Source organism: Meriones unguiculatus, chromosome 2 (assembly GCF_030254825.1).
Source record: "Meriones unguiculatus strain TT.TT164.6M chromosome 2, Bangor_MerUng_6.1, whole genome shotgun sequence".
Taxonomy (NCBI): domain Eukaryota; kingdom Metazoa; phylum Chordata; class Mammalia; order Rodentia; family Muridae; genus Meriones; species Meriones unguiculatus.
The window spans coordinates 31,101,632-31,119,331 of record NC_083350.1 but is presented as its reverse complement, the minus strand read 5'-3'; the positions used below and the strand labels follow the sequence as shown (position 1 = coordinate 31,119,331).

The 17,700-nt window shown below is 39.5% G+C and overlaps 1 long non-coding RNA gene across 1 annotated transcript; it reads right to left on the bottom strand.

The window, feature by feature from the left end:
• Window positions 1-1,138: 1,138 nt before the first annotated feature.
• On the bottom strand, window positions 1,139-11,393 carry LOC132652112 (uncharacterized). Its single transcript, XR_009589598.1, has 2 exons — window positions 11,266-11,393; window positions 1,139-1,440 (listed from the first exon to the last, which is right to left on the bottom strand). It is a non-coding gene; the product is annotated as an uncharacterized LOC132652112 (long non-coding RNA).
• Window positions 11,394-17,700: the final 6,307 nt, after the last annotated feature.

The following is a 17,700-nucleotide window of genomic DNA, read 5'->3' as shown; positions in this document are numbered from 1 at the left end:
ATAAATGTAACTCAATCAGAAGAAACAGCCCAACATAGAGATATATGAAAGTAATACTTTAAATACAAAGTTCATTAGGGAAAATAGAGATATTGGAATAGACAATATTCTTACAATAGTACAGAAGCGTAAAACATAAACCCACATGTTAAGGTGTCAAAAAGCTTTTGTAACTTAAGTAAAGTAACTTCTGTATTAATTGATTAGTCATATGATGAAGCATTCCCAGGTTACATTTTTTAATATAATAGTAATTTATTTTACACTCAAAAGTGTCTTGGTGTAAAACCAAATTTATCTTGCCAACCCACAATTAATTGCACATACATATTTTTACATTCTCCTGAGACCTATAATTGACAGTAAGTACATTTTTAAAACTTTAGCCACAAGATCCAAAGGAAGAGGTGTCTGGGTAGGTGGATGAGCGGAAAGACAACTAGGTGGCGGGTTTTATATATAGCAAAATAAGTAGATTTATTACTGAACTATATGTAAAAGTAAATATTTAAAATTATGTAGAATCTCTGGTATGGCTCAATGGTAGAGAATATATACTCAGCATGCAGTCCTCCTGTTAATTCCCAGTACTACTAAAATAAAATAATAGAGAAACCATAAATCAATAAGCAACGATAATTTTATATAAAAATGTACAACAGCATAAGCATAACTTGCTGGCTAGATTTTTGTCAGCTTGAAACAAGCTAGAGTCATCAGAAGGAGGGCACCTCAATTGAGAAAATGCCTTTGTAAGATAAGGGTGTAGGCAAGCCTATAAGGCATTGATTTAGTAATTGATGGGGGAAAGTGGTGCCACCCCTGAGCTCGTGGCCCTGGGTCCTATAAGAATAAGCCATAAGGAGCAAGGAAGTAAATAGCACCCCTCTGTGGCCTCTACATCAGCTCCTGCCTCCAGGTTCCTGCTCTGACTTCCTTCAACGATGAACAGTGGTTTGAAAGTGTTAGCCAAATAAACCCTTTCCTCCCCAACTTGCTTTTTTGGTCATGGTGTTTCATCATAGCACGAGAAACCCTAACCAAGACACATACCATTTACAGAACGCATACATAGCATATATAACATGATATTTTGTAAATGTTAGTCAACTCTGTCAAAAAACAAAGACTGGAAAAATTAAAGACTAAAAATAAATTTAATTTAGTAAAAGTAAAAAAAAATGTGAACTCCAGCAGGAACATAAATTATACAGGAATGGAAATGCAGTCTGTCTGTATACGCCAGGTTTTAATTGACTATGGAATTTACAGGTGGATTGATTTTTCATTATTGAAACAAAATCCGTTGGATAAACATGAGTGGAAATATTTCAGTTGGGTTGGTCTCAGGAGTTTCTGCCTGTAGGCACCATTGCTGCGGTGAGGCAGAGAAGCATGGCAGGAGGTGTGGTGTAGCAAAGCTGGCCATTTCTCCATGACCTAGAAACAAAGAGAAAGACGTGGGGACAAAGTGGACCCTTCAAAGATACTTCCTAATGTTTATTACTTCCCAATATGCCACCAAATAGGACTCCGTCAAGGATTAGTTCGTCAATCAGATGAAAGCCCTTGTGAGCCAATCATTTTCCTAATGGAAAAATGGCTGGCAACCAAGTCTTTGCCACATGAGCCTTGGGGGACATTTCAGATCCAAACCATGATACCTCAGCTATTTACTAAAAAAAGCAAGTAAGTGATACGCTTTCAAATGTGTTACACACAAATCTGTGCAAGAGAAATCACCACAAACCTGTTAACAACAGCAAAAAATAAATAAGGAAGAAACTATCTATTCGCCCATATTTAGTGAAGTTCACGTTGAAAAACATAAAATAGATGAAGTGTGCTTCTTTAGAAGAAAAAAAAATGCCACCACCAACTGTAAATCAGAGCTTGGCTTTATTTATAGATGGAAACTAAAACAATATATGAATGTTTGGAGACACATGAAGAAATATGTGGAAGCCTGTGTGTTTCCATTTTAATAGTTAGTGGGTTCAACAGGTAAGTAGGAACTGAGGGGGCCTCACTCCTTGCTCAGGGTAAGACTGGGGGCGGTGTGTGGAGAAACAGGTCTCTCTGTGCTGTTTGAATGTTTAATAACACATGTTTATTTACAACTTGAGTAATTCTCTTAGAATATTTTTCATTTGCTTTTTGATATCTGAACCCACTGAATAATGAGACAGAATCTTTGCAAACACTAATACCTTAGTAAGAATTATGCCAGCATCCACAGCCCACAGCTTCTTTATGCTAGAAGGCCGTGAGCAGGCTATTTAAACTCAGTGAATTCTTACTGAAGAAAGCCCTACAGAGTTTGGTCACGTGTCTTTAAAGAGGTCAGAAGGACATCCTTGAAGCAGGACAATGGTCCAGCAATTAGTGAGTAGAAGGCAAAAGGCAAAGGCTTCGATCTCTAATCTCTCTGGGTCTCATTTTCCTCATCAGTAAAAATGAAGAATTGGCCAAAGCATCATTTCAAACTCTGTTTGAAATGGTGGTAGGAGGAACAGGGTGGGTATCCGTTTTCAATTTTCAAAATAAAACCCTACCAAAATTTACATTCTTCAAGCTTAATAGCAGTAGAATTTCTTGGTCAAAGAAGGTCTCAGGATGCCCCAGGGGATTCTGAGGCTGTGTAGAACAATGCCCTAAAAATTCCATTCAATATCTCTTCTAAATCTCTTTAATGCTTGAACAGTACACAACTCTTATTTGTGGGTGCAATCTATATGTGACAGCCAAATAAAAACCCCAGTGAGGAGCGATATGGAGAAGGAAAAACAAAACACAGTAGCATTTATTGTGCTGCTAACATGTGTAATTCTGTCAAGCACCCTATATTTTCACTTATATTTAGATGAAGCCAACAGGGATAAAGAGTTTTCCATAAATTTCACACTATAGGAACTGGAACCCAAGTCAATTTGCCAACTTGGAAGGGGTACTCAAGATAGGTAGGCATGGAGCATAGTTTTCTACTAGAGAAAAGGGGACTCAAAAAGTTCTGCACAGAGCTGGAGAGATAGCTCTATCAAAGGGCCCAGTTCAATTCCCAACATTCACCTGGCAGCTCACAACTGCCTGTAACTCTAGTTCCAGGGGATCTTATACCCTCACATGGCCATACATTAAGGCAAAACACCAACACACACCAAGCAAACAAACAAACAAAATGAAAACAAAAGTTGTGCTCGGAGTTGAAAGGCAAATAGAGGATCCTAGGATAGGGAATTCAGAAGGACCTCCAACACCAGCTCTTCCTACTTGCAAGCTTCGTCTGAAGCCATGTGTCAGAGGACCACATCTGCCCCTTCTTTTCTTCCTCCTTCTAGTGTCTTGTCTGCTTTTTGCTTTGTTTTTTTAAGACAAGCCTATGTATTTTATGAGTCTAAGGAGCTAAGCCTATCCTATGGGAGACATATCAAGAAAAAACACAAGGCAGCATACAACTCAGTGTTTGCTATGTGATACATTACAGAGTTTGGAAAGTTTTGAGATTTTTTTTTCACAACTGGTAATGAGTTCAGACTACTCTTTTCCTGTCTTCTCAACATTTCTCACAGAGCTAAGACGTGTGCCTAGAGCCTGAAAGCATGGCACCCTGATACACAGGTACACTATGTGATCTCATCCCCTCCGCCTTCACGGTATCACCAACTGCCCCAAAGTGCTGAGTTCACTAGGCTTTGCTGTGTGTCCAACACTGTGCCTGTTCGTTGCCCCCACTGGCAACCCTGCAGTTGTTTACATTATTTTCCAAGGAACGAATTCATAGAACAGCCAGGCAAGAAGTGCGTCATCTTGGAAGAGGCCCAAAACTCTCCTCTGCAAAGAGCTTTACCAAAAGATCATCCTTTGTGGAATGTGAACAAAATGGCCTCTGCCACTTAGTAATGTTTCCAAAAGTTATTGTCATGAATCCAGACATTTTAATACTCTGTTGAATTTAGTTGCACCAGCGAGACAGGTATTTGCCCACAAAAATATTCTAAACCACCCTAAGGCACAATGTTAAGCCTTTTCTTGCTCCCCACATCCAATATAACGCAGCACTTTTGTCTTCTCGGTCTGGAATTGAAAAACAATGACTGACATTAAGCAATGATTACGCTTTTAATTTTTTAATCACCATAGTCTTCAGTTTTAAGGGGAATAAAATATTGGTAGATCCTCAGTCAAAGCCAGGCAATTTACTTGTTACTTATATTGTATAAAGGGACGTTAAAACAATAACAAAGGAACTTGTGAATGCTAGTTCTAGGGAATCAAACAATTTCAGTGTTAGCATCATGTAACATAAGGTGTGCCAGCGGGTGTAGAAGCTGGAATGACTGTATTCCAAGCAGCAGAGTGCACTGTGCCTCTCCACTCGTGCCTTTGCCTTGCCTTGGCATGCTCGGGCATGCAGTTGATGCCTAACTAATACTGTGAAAATCGAGGAAATTTACTTTGGAAACTTTGTGTGGCTAATGTACTATCTCGCCTGTACTTGAAGAAAAACTTTAATTTTCCCTTGAAGCCTAACAATCTGCAGGCTGTTGCCCATTACAGCAGAAAACCTACCATAGACTACGTATTTTCCCCCTTTTCTATAATGAAAGAAGTTTAAAGTGACTGAGGATGACATTTCACTTTGCTTACGGCTGGAGTCCTGGTATGATTATCACTGGTGTCCTATTTCAGGAGAAAAACTGAACAAACTGCATAGGCATCTAAACGAGATCCACAAGATCAACTTTGTACCAAGAGAGATATGTGCACAGCTATGCACTCCCACACGTAAAATAAAACCTGTTGGCACCTTGGGACCACTCTAAAGCCATTTTAGAAGATAAGCCACTTTTGAGCTACTGCTGGTGGCCACCTTTGAAATAAAGATGGAGTAACTTACTCAGTATGAGGGACACTGAACTGGATAGTTCCCAAAGGAGAGAGAATGAAGACTGCCCCGAGTCTGTAGCTGACAGGCTGAAGCTGGCACAAACAGAGCAACACTGGAGCAAATGTTCTGAGAGGCGGAAGGGTCAGAACAAGCTCAGCACTGAGCGTGCTGGCTTCCTTCTTGAGCAGAGACAAGGCGTAGGTTAGTCTAGATCCCTAGACCCATCGCAGTTAGAGACAGACATCATGGGACAACCGCCAAAGGCACTCGGCACTCGGCACTTTTCTCCTTCTCTACTTGAATGTGAAACGCTCCCGTTCTCTCTTACCTCTGGAAACCCTCCGTGTAAAACTGGAATTGAAGGTGCCATGAGCAATTGCTGGGTAGGATTTGGGGGACTGTCACTCATTCAGACAGAGTGTCTGTGCTTGGTGTTGTTGAAGCCCACAGCGGCAGATGAGCACATGAGCACTTTCACCCAGAGGCGGGCATGACTCGGCTCTTCTGCTAAGTAACTCTATAAACTAGTTCTTGGATCCGATAATAAACATCAGAGGTTTTTTTTTTTTTTTCTTTTCCCTACACAGACTTATAAAAACTGTAATTAACCTATAAAAGGTTCAGAACAATGATGTAAGTTACAGAATTCAGATTTCAGGCACCATCTGAAACAAGCATTTTTCTACACACATGGAGATATTATCAGAACGAATGCCCAGAAGTTATGACTCTGGACATGGAAAGCCTGACCAACAATGCCAACAACTGAACACGGCTCCCCTTTTCACCTTCCCCTCTTGACATGCACAGGCCCCTAGAGAGGCCATGAGAATGAAAGGAGACGAATATAAAGAACGATAAAAAAGCAAGAGCATCTGAGACTTTATGAAAGTTATGGAAACAAATCATGTAAAGAGAATTGGTAAAAGAAAATATGAAAGACGAAGCTGTATGGCTAGGTAGAAAGAGGCTAAGTCCTACCTCAAGCATGGCTCATGCATTGAGACTATAAAATTTTAAAGAGAATATACCCAAACCACAGACCACTGAGAGATGTGACTGTGTTCCCACTGAAAGAATACAATGAGTGGAGAATCTAAAAATAAGATTAAATGTAGAATTAACCTTCCTTTTTCTTTTACAAGTGAGGCTGGCATTTAGATAGCCCAGTATTTACATGCTTAGTTATGTAACAAGTGAGGTGGCTTACTGAGTCACCCACATAGGCAGCCGCAGATTAACTTTATTATTAATTGATTTTTAACAGTCCCATGGACGGCATGTGGAAAATTTCCAGTGCTTATACATTAAGCCAGCCTCTTACTTGTAGGAAACATAAATTCACCTCCTTGCAAAGAGCTTTGGACTTCGAAGGGAAAACTACAGAATGAATCTCATCTTTCACTCTGATTGAAAAGAACTGGCCAATTCTTAATAACCTCTGTTGCTGCCTGTTTGGAAGTGAGGTGTCATTTTAAAAACTGGTTTCACCAATTTGTTTTGTGTGTAAGGTTTATGTTCTCATTTCTCAGGGCTTTGGCCAATGGCTTCTCAGTTTTGAAACAGAAGTAGGACCTCTGCAAAATTGTTTTCTCCAGTCCATATTCCTTGCACGGAGTTCTGATTTGTAAAATAAAACACTGCCATTGAGAACATTATAACTGATCTCATAAGTAAATCTGAGCCTTACAGTAGTCTCAAGTACTTCTTGATACAGAACAAACTGTTTAGCCAACAGGCAAAGGGGCTACTCATCATGTTCTAACCCTCAATTCTACAAACTTGACTGAGTTGTTCAATACAGTTACGAAATGTATTTGCAAGAACTAAACAAACTCGAACACATAAAGGACCCGTCCAGCATCCGGTCAGGTATGAAAAAGTAACCCTTGTGTTGTAGAACAGCAGACAAAAAGAATGATTGTGAGCTAATCCAAGTAAACAGGACATGCTGTCATATGGATTCAAAATCAAACACAAGGATCTGGCAATCTGAATCAGGAAAGAAAACAAAGAAAAGCTTCCTTCAGCCAGTGCTGAGAACGGTGCCAGCCCTGATGGATGCGGTCAAGGCAACCTGGGTGGGAGGCCTCCTTTCCGCCTAGAGACTCTCTATGCTCCACCTTCAGGAGCATTCACTCTGTGAGCAAGGACTATGGATCCAGCAAATACGTGTCGAGGTACCCACTGACCCCCATTCCTATCACACTGTATTCAATGAGCTGTTGCCTCCAAACTTAAAAGCAAGCAAAATGTGTGGAAAACATCTTTGACAAGGAGAGCAAGAACAAAACAAAACAAAACAAAACAAAAAACAAACCAATTAATGTTCCATTACCATTGGAATATGTAGCCCAGTGCAAACTAGACCCTTGGTTTCTTCATCTGTGAAATGGTAGATAAGCACTGCCCGTGTGTGGGCTAAGAAAAGCTCTTGTGAAATTGCAAACAATGACAGATACTTGGCAAGTTGCTAATTTTGTTGGGCTCTTAAATCTTAGACTGACAGGTGTCAGAGAACGGTTTGCCATAGAAAGGAATCGTGGGTAATTCTAACTCTCCTGTCTGCTTTACAGCCCAGAAACTTCTGAAAAAATTCAAAATATGAACAAAATTTCACACCCTAGGGTGGAGGCTACAAAATACAGACTGTTTAGGATATTCCTTGAAGCATATATTCAATGTACTTATAAGCAACTGAATTTGAGATGTATATTTTACACATACGTATGTCATGTGAGTTGCTACCTTGTCTAGGGAAAGCCAGACAGAACATGAGCTTTAACCTTCCTATCCAGTCTTTTCCTTCTACTCAATATAAACCCATTTCCAACCATAGTCCTAGAGATTAACAGTCTAAGCCAGCGCTACATGTCCTACCATTTGAAAGTGCTAAAACTGGTCACATTCCTATCAGGTAGAGAAAGTTGGTCTGGGAGAATTAAGGCAACATGTTTCTTTCAGTTATACTAAGCCTTGTTTGTGTATAAGTTCTTTTGTGTTGGTTTCCACTTATCTAATCTTCACTGCAAGATTGCTTAGACCTGGGAGTGAAAAGAGAACTCTCTCCCGAAGGAGATTCATGTCTATAATCCAGGGCCTTGCTCCTACGGGGATGGATGACAATTTGTGAAAAGAACAGGGCAACCAAAAAAATAAGGTTGAGGTTTTCATGTCTAAGTCAGAGAGGACCAAGAACAATGCCATGCTTAACCTTAAGCCACCTTGAAGGTTTGTGGTTATTGTTGTTGTTTTTAAAATTTTATAAGGTATATTTTTATTATATTCCTTCCCCTCTCCCAACTCCTCCCAGACTCTTTCCACCCCCTCCCTTTCGTGTGTTTTGTCTCCAAGAGAAACAAAACACTAAAATCAAAACAGACAACAACAAAAATAAAACCAGTTAAACCAAAAAAAAATACCAAAACAAAATAAAACAAAAAATGCGCATGAATTTATATAGTTTATTTAATTCTGGAGTATAGTTGATATATCCAGTGTCCTTCCATTGGAGAAAATGGATTTTTCCCTTTCCTGGCAGGTATAAATTGCAAACAACTTCTTGGTAAGACAAGTTTCCCTCCTCAGTGCCGAGGTTGTCTGGCTTGAACTTGTTCCACAGTCCCAGTGAGTTCATGTGTGTGTCAGTACTGTTGTGTCTAGAAGATGCTGTGACCTTGAAGTCATCTACCATGGTTCTTAAAAGTTTTACATCTCCATAGATCCTACATAGATGCTTGATCCTTGAGGGAAGGGATTTGATAAAGGCCTTTTAGGTGTGAATGTCCCAAAGTCTCTCATTCTCTATGTACTGTCTAGCTGTGGTCTCTGTGCTAATTATCATCTATGGCAAGAGATGGTCGGCTGTCGCACTGACCCATGGGTATAGCAACATGTCACTAAGAGTCATTTTATTCTCATGTTCCATTAGCAAAACAAAAATGGTAGGTTTTCCCTACCATGACATATCTGGTCTCAGTGTCAGGTACGAGTTCCACCTTATGAGGTGGGCCTTGTGTCCAATCAAAAACTGGTTAGTTGCTCCCATTGAACCAAGTTGTAGGTTGCAGGGTTTGTAGCTGAGCAATATGGTGAGGGAGACATCATAGTAAAACCTACCAAGTAAAAGCTCCAGTTCCATGAATGGATTACATCTTATTGAAACATTGGCCAAAGAGGGTCTCATAGACCTCCTCATCAAACAGCATAGGTGATTGCAAAGGCTTTTCTTCACCCTTTGCCACCTGACAGTAAGGCCCTATTGCTGAAGACGGCACTTACTTCTGTCATGTAACATGGAGAAATCTAGCTGATGCCCAAACAGAAGCATCACCCGTGCTGAATAGCATTTGTGGTGCTGGAAGCTGTCCACGAACGATACCAAAGGGGAAAAGTAACCACCAATATCTCATAATGAAGGTTTTTGTTTTTTGTTTTTTTTTTAAGGCACAATCATTATACTTTTTACATCACTCATATAGCCTACTTTCTATGCATAAAACACTCTCTAAGTGTAAAGCACCAAAATTCTTAAAGCTCTCAAGAAATTTTGCTTAAAACCTAACAAGAAGTAGCCATGAAAAAAAAAAAAGCTATGTAGATTTCATAGTGAGAGCTTGGAATGAAAATAGTCCATAGAAACTATTATTTATTTCATTTATTCCTTGTAAATGATGTTAAGTTCTGGGTCTAGAATCCAGGGCCTATCCATGCTAGGTAAAGGATCTATCACTGAGCTATGTTCTCAAAACCATTAATAACTAAAATATACAGCACAACCGTATACCAGGCACTATTCCAAATCCAGTAAAGATGTTTAAATCATTTAATCAGCATTTCATCCCTGTAGGATAGTTGATTGTCCCCACTTGCAAGCTGAACAAACCAGGGCAGAGAGAAGTCCAGCTACTCTTCCAAAACACACAATTTGTCTGCCAGAAAAAGGAATCTCACCCCAAATCCATGCTTTTAATAATTATGTTATACCTCTATTTTTCAGTATATCTGCTAAGCCTAGCTCAAAGTAGGAATTCAACAAGGGCTTATTAAATTGTAGCAGATGGATATAAATTGTCTGTGTAAAGGTATTTGTAACAACCAAGTAATAACCAAGTGTTGTTATGTGGTGTGTGTTTCTTTTGAAGTCAAAATGCAGGAACAGAGTAGCACCCATGGGACAAGAGGGCTTCTGTAGGAACACTCCCAAATATATATCCCTTTTGCTACTATTCTGGATAGACTTCTTAGAGCATTATATACCAGAACTAAATAAATTTTCTTTAAATAATCTTCTCAGTCTTTCATGTAATTTCCTGGGAAACTGGACTATTCTAAGTATAGAAAAGGGATCCCACCTCATGCCAATGGGAAGAATAATAGGAAATACACTGCAGAGATAAGGAAGAATAGGAAGCTAGAATACAACCACCAGAAATACTAATTCATTGTCTTTCTCACTTTCTCTATGAAGACAGCATTTCCCCTTTCATCTGGAATATAAATAAAACAGTTCTTTAAATCATATATATATATATATATTTTAGCATTTACTGTTCACAGAAATGGCTTCTGTAACTATAATTTGGAAAGTTTCTTAATGATAAGAGTTTTTGAAGAATGTATGCTAAATGAATTATAAATTTAATTCATCTTTTTTTATATAAATAACTTTTGTATCCCTTTAAATGAGAATCAAATTCTATTGTAAAGAATAATGTGGCTACATTCAAACTCAGGGCTTACGAAAACCACTCCCTAGCTGGAATGCTGTGATCATGTTTGCTAATCCAAACTAACAGAGTTTAGCTAAGCTTGGAAAAATACCTTTACAATGATCACCTACCATGAGATTTTGGCAAAGAGATGAAGGTTAGCAGCTTGGACTTTTATTGTGCAGTGGCTTCAAGCATCTAAAGAACAAAAATGGCTTAACAGGTTAATTCAACCCAAATCATGGCTGTTACCAGGATCTGGAAAATTTGGATTCTAAGAACTATGGGCAAGTCTCACGTGATAGCTGTGGAAAAAAACTATGAGATCATCATATCTACCTCCCGATCCCCCAGCCAGTTCTAGAGAAGCAATTGGAGATTGGCTTGCTAGGGGACCTCTTCCCTGTGCGGTGAGAGAAAGCTTTAACTCCTTGTGGTGTAGTCTGGCAGGCACAGTGAGAGATGAGGGACTTCAGTTTATCCAGCCTGCCTGAACCATGACACAGGGGAACCTGTTCCAGATGAACCCTGTCCTGGCCCCAGAGGCACAGGCTAACACGGATCTGAAACAGGACACATGGGAGCTGTTTATTTTACAGTTTTTTTTTTCCTTTGCAGTCGCAAGAGCAATATTTCAACACCCCCTGAGAAAATGAAAACACTCACGAGGGTGAACAGCCTGCTCCGCTCAGCTCCGAAACTCTGCCCTGCACGATGGGACACAGGTGCATGTCCTCGCTTGTCAGATGACCAGAGTGATTTAAATCAACTGTGAGGCTGCAGAGGACGTGGTGTTCCAGGTGGACACACGCCTTTATGTTTTTAAGACATTACTAGAGGCTTAAGGAGCTCTGCAGTGGACAAAATTCTGATATGAAGAGTCTGTGCAAACTACAAAGCCAGGCTTTAGAAAGACTGAATCAATTTAACCACAGAAAAATAACTGATAAAGCTGAATGGAATAACTGAACGGAATAACTGACTTTTGCTGCTTTTCTAGACAGTTTGGACAGAGAAGATTAATCCAGACTTCCAAGGCTGGAAATCTTTCTTTCTTTTTTCTTTTTCCTTCTTTCTTTCCTTCTTTCTTTCTTTCTTTCTTTCTTCCTTCCTTCCTTCCTTCCTTCCTTCCTTCCTTTCTTTCTTTCTTCCTTCCTTCCTTCCTTTCTTTTTCTCTCTCTCTTTCTTTCTTTCTCTTTTAAATAGATCCCTTCGCTGTTGCCAAAGCAGCCTCAGACGTAACAGTCTTGAAAATAGAATGAGGAAGGTTGCAGAACATCTACATCATTTATTCCAGGATTAGGGAGGGTTTTCTTCTTTGAGTCTTACATGAAGAATTGCATGAATTTCTATAACCAATTGATCATATGTTAGAGGGGAGTTTAAAAGGCAAAGGAGAGGGTAAGGAGATAAGGAGGGAAGGAGAAAGGAGAGGAGGAGGAGGCCACCTACCCAGTCCTACATGTTTGCCCTTCCCCTTTGTACATTGCCCTAACTAGCTTACTTCCAACCAATTTGCTTAGACCCTACTTATTTATCCTAATTATATCTATGTATCTTGAACATTGTATGCACAGGAACTAGGGATGACCAAGTAGAATGTCATTTCAGACTTTCGCATTAACAAGTTACATAAATAATCACTGAATGGTGGCCGTTTTCTTTTTGTCTTTCCTTCTTCCTATTCATTCACTCGCTCATTCATTCATTTTTGTCTCTCTGTAATCCTGGCTGTCTTGGAACTTGCTATGTAGACAGGCTGCCCTCAGTATCACAGAGATCCTCCTACATCTGCTTCCTGAGCGTTGTGTTTAAAGGTGTCTGCCACCACAATGGTCATTTTTATTAGTGGACAATGGTAATCATCTTTTCTTTTTCTAAGAAAAGAAAGAAAGAAAGAAAGAAGGAAGGAAAGAAAGAAAAAGGACCAGATGTAGTGGCACACACCACTAATCTCGCACTTGGGAGGCAGAGGCATGTGGATTTCTGTGAGTTCCAGGACAACCAGAGCTACACAATAGAGATCATATCTCAAAAAAAAAAAAAAAAAAAAAGCAAAACAAAACCCAGAGAAAAAGTTTTGTTTTGCTTTGCTTTCAATTTACTTGTATGAGTGTGTGCTTTCAATTTACATGTATGTATGTGTGAGTATATGAACCGCTGGAAGCTAAAAAAGGCTGTCAGATCCCCTAGAGTTACAGTGACAGGTGGCTGTGAGCCATCCAACATGGGGGCTAAGAACTCCAGTTCTTTGCCGGGGTAGTAAGTGCTCTTAACCACTGAACCATTGCTCCAGCCCCAGCAGTCACTTTTACAGCAAGAAAGTGTATCATTGCTCTTCACTGTTAGACAGGGTACATGGCTCATTCTGTGATATCCAAAATTAACCTGTAAGCCCCACCTGCCCAAAGACCAGGTAACCTCCTAGATGCTTGGAGCTGTAGTTCTTGGAATATAACAAAAGCTTCATGGGAAAGCACACTGGCCTATGGGTTTGTCTTCATTAAACCCCTGCAACTCCTGTGTCTCAGGGCCACACAGCTAGGAAGTTCCAGAGACTGGTCTTGACCAAAGTTCAACTCTTGGTCAGTGTTTAATATTTAATAAAGTTTGCTTCAAATTTGGCCAAAAATGGTGGAATTTTTATTTCTCTGGTGAACCTGGTATTAAGAGTGCCCCTTATCTCAGCAATTTGGAGGCAGAGGCAAGAGGATTGATTCCCAGAGACTAGAGAAAGACCCTGTCTCACAAAAGCACCCAAAAGAAGGTTGGCTGTTTAAAGAGATAGGATCAGAATGGACATGAAGTAGACAAATGTCTTCAAAGGCATCAATATCATCGCACCGAGTTTGGTGTAGGTTTCCTGCGAAGAAAGGTTATTTTTCTCAAAACACTTTTTTTTTTTTTTTTTTTAGTTCTGAGCAAAGTTCTTAATATGTTGCCCATACTTACTTTCATCTTTCTGTCTTTCTCTCACTCTCTCTCTCTCTTTCTTTCTTTTTAAGCTATCCTGTCTATGAGCCATGGGTACAGGATACAACTTCATGGTTTACTGTCCTCATTCTCTGGCCCCAAACAAACAATAAGCAAAATATAGACCAATTTAATGCCTCCAGAGTTGTTTTTAATCTGTATGTGCAGGCATGTTTTATACAAATTCAAATAATAGGATATAAGGGGCAGAGAAAGTGTAGGATTATTTCCATGGTATCCAGACACTAAGGAAAGCCAATTTGCAATTAGGTGATTAACACAAAAGCCAGTGGTAACAAGCCATGCACTCTTATCCTAAATATCTTTGCTACAAATTACTGTTAAAAGCTTCTCCCTCTCTTTTTCACTTTGTCTTGACTGCCTGGTGATGAGTTAAGGTGATGAGTGCGTGAGATACCTCAGGTAATTGCACAGCAAATGCACAATGCTGCGTGTTATCTCCTGCAAGCCATTCGGTGACTTCACCAGGCACTTCTCCGGGAAAACCCTTTCACTATAGCTTAGAATAACTTGCAGAGCTCAACCACATTCTCCAGGTTAGCCATGATGTAGTCATTCATTCATTCGTCATTCATTCATTCATTCATTCATTATTCCTGTCTAGTGTTATAGTACATCTCATCATGTGTTCCTTCTGCTTGAGCCACTCTGGTTTCTCCAAGGTACAAAGATCTTGGCTATAATTGTTCTTTGGACCCATCTGGGTCTGGGTAGCAACAACTGCCAAGATTCTGTCCTATGAAAAAAAAAAAGTATAACTATTGATGACTTAGTCCACACTCAGGAACAAATTAGAGTCTCTAGCTAGATTAAGCAAATATATGCACACATTCATATATCCACTGTAAGCGACACAGATTGGAGTTATCTATTTTAGCACCCCTTCTAATTTTTTCTCATTAAAAAGTGGGGTGGCTAAGAATAGTATAGTCATCGTTGTCCTCCTTGAGTCCTCCCATGTCATCATCCTGTTTGCACGCTGTCTGTTGATGCTCCTCTCTTTTTCTGTATTTCTACTTCCTACCTTAGTAACATGTCCCCTCTGCCACTTCCTTTAGCAAGGTTTCATATGGTTTTGCAAAGGATATTCAGCACACTTGGTTGGGATGGCTCAAAATCTAATTTCCAACTGCACATAATGAGGAGTTTTTGTGTTTCTAGGCATACCTGCCATTTATTGTGGAATAGAGATGGAAACATAGAGACAGAAACATTTCTCCCATGTCTTATGCAAATCCTTCTGCAAACAAAAATTCTCTCTCTCTCAGGAGCTCTGGCCTTCAATGATGCAAAAATGGCTTCCAGGCTTAGTGCTACCATGGAAAAAGCAACCAGACCCTTATTGAGTGTGGTGGCACAAACCTTTAATCCCAGCACTTGGGAGGCAGAGGAAGGAGGATCTTGTGAGTTTGAAAGCAGCTTGGTCTACAGGACAGCCAGGACTGCACAGAGAAACCCTGTCTTGGAAAATACACACAGAGACAGACAGAGACAGAGAGACAGAGAAGACATGATTGCACTACAAAGAATTGGATCATGTAGATACATCTGCAAGGGCTGCTGCTTATTAACGCTTTCATGACCACAGAGCTGAAGGCAAACACCAGTAGGTCTAACAGTAGTCACAGTCTCCTGTGTCTTCCCAACCCTATTCTACTCCATGAAAGTATGATCAGTGACAAAGAACACATGTGTAATACTTAGAATACTATCAGAAGAAAACATCTGTCTGAAAACAATATTCTGAAAGTTTATGTGGTAAAGGTATTTCACACTAGAGAGAGATACCAATGTAGTTTTTCTATGCTCCAAATTTTTTTCAACACCTCTTACTTCTATTTAGATTTACATTTTTTTGTTTGTTGTTTTCACTTAGTTATTTTCTTGTTTGTTTAAAAAAAAGTGTTCTTATGTTGCCCAAGCTGGTTTTAAATTCCCTGTAGTTTAGCGCAGGCTGGCCTTGAATTCTTGATCCTCTTGAGATCCAAGATCTGAGAAGTACATAACCTGGCTTGGATTTAAAGTTTGTCTCTAATGTTTTTAATTTGTATTTGTTAATTTATTTATTTGTCCCTGTATATGTGAGGGGTGTGTGGGTGGGGAGGAATGTGTGCATGTATGTCTGTGAAGGTCAGAGGACATGATGGCAAGCAACTTGATCTTCTGAGCTGTCCTGCCAATCTTCTGTCTTGTTTTTGTAAGAGCTAATTGGTGTCAATACTGATGATTCACTGTGTGCAGACTGATACTCCAGCATGCCTGCCTTGCCCTACTACACTTTTAGTATCAACCCTTCCATGTGGTGTCATTTTTTTTTTAACTTTCCTGTCAATACCTTCCTCCTTCCACTTAGCCCCAAACTTAGAAAGTCTTTGGCCCATTACTGACCACACACACATTATTCTGTGGCAAATTTTTATATTTTCAGAGCCATAGAGACAGGAAAGAAAGAGACATTTAATTTTGTAAATGTCTAGTGAAATTTACAGATTTATGTGTAAAACTTCACGGGTTTTTGTGTGTGCGTGTCTGAAATTCTTTTGCATCAGAATGGAGCAACAGTCATTGTTTTAGGTTATCAAAACATTCCACTGGTTTTTACCCACACATACCCCTTGTGCTATACCATATACCCCGAGCTATACCACCAGTACGCCACAGACTCTGACGGTACCAGAATAGGTGGCACATGTTCGTCCTATGAATGACTACAGAAGTGGGCATGGTGACAAAGTTCTGCTACCAAAAACAAGAAGATATTTCAAGTCCCTGTTCACTCCCTCTGTTGCTTATTGCCCTTGCCACAACCAAAACACTACTGGAGTTTTTGCAGCTTTGATGATAATAGCTGTGAGTTCTGATCCCCATTTGTGTCACAGTGGAAAAAACAATGATCCCTGACATTTACGTTTGTTTGGTTAAGTCTTTGATTTGTAAGTCAGATCCTTTGAGTCATGGAATCCCATCTGGCAGGAAGATTGGGAGGCATCATTTTTGTTTAGCCACAAAATAGTTCTAACCTCTGCAACCATCACAGCAATGCTGAAATTCCAGATAAAATGCCTTCATTTTTCCCCCTCATTTCCTTTTGCTTGCGCTTCTTAATGGCTTTACTTCCTATCCCGTCTTTCCACCTCAATAATACCTTGATACTCAAAGAACAATCCTGCTTAAAAACTTCACTATACTAAGTACAAGATTCCTTCCCATAGCATCCGAGGCCTCCAAAAAAAAACAACCACACCTTTTTTTTTTTCATTATTCAAGGTATTTTTTTATTTTTGTATATAATTATGTATATTTAACTAGCAAGACTTACACAAGTACAATTAGATTTATGTGTATATATATATATATTCAAACTTATAAAGTATATCTCTTTTAGTAGCTTTCGATTTTGAGATACTTGACATTTTAATAAACATATTATTTAATTTAAAAGTTTATAAGAATGCTTTGTGTAAAGCACATGTTAATTTCATTTGTCAAATATTCTGATTTATAGAGTACTCAAATATCTAGACAAACATGATTTGGGGCATATTTGCACAGGGGTGCAAAGTTTTGGGGGTTGGGAATTCAGCTCAGTGGCAGAGCACTTGCCTAGCAAATGCAAGGCCCTGGGTTGGGTCCTCAGCTCGGAGGAAAAAAAAAAAAGACAAAATAACAAGTAATAAATTTTTGAGGGAAAAAGCGTTAATATTGATACACCAAATAAAAACATTGTCCTTCTTTATGTACAGGGCTTCATCTAATCAGGTGAGTATCTGATAGAACAGAAATGCGGTTTTTTTTTCCTTTTGTAAGATACGGTTATTCATACCAGCTACAGAGGTTCTCACCCCCCACAGGGAAGTGATCAGAGAGTTGGCACAAGTGCAGCTTTAACTCCCAGGACTGCTTAACAAAATACCTGTGTCACACAAAATATGCTGCTTCCTGCTAGGAATCATGGCAGTTTCCAGAGTCCATGGGCTTCATCCTAGCCTCTGTGAGTTACTGTAATTTAAAATGTTCTTCAGTTTGTTGCCTCACGTGTTTTCTAGTCTCCTTTTCTGGGCTGAACACTTAGCTACTTTCAATTGCTCTCAAAGCATTTTTTTTTTC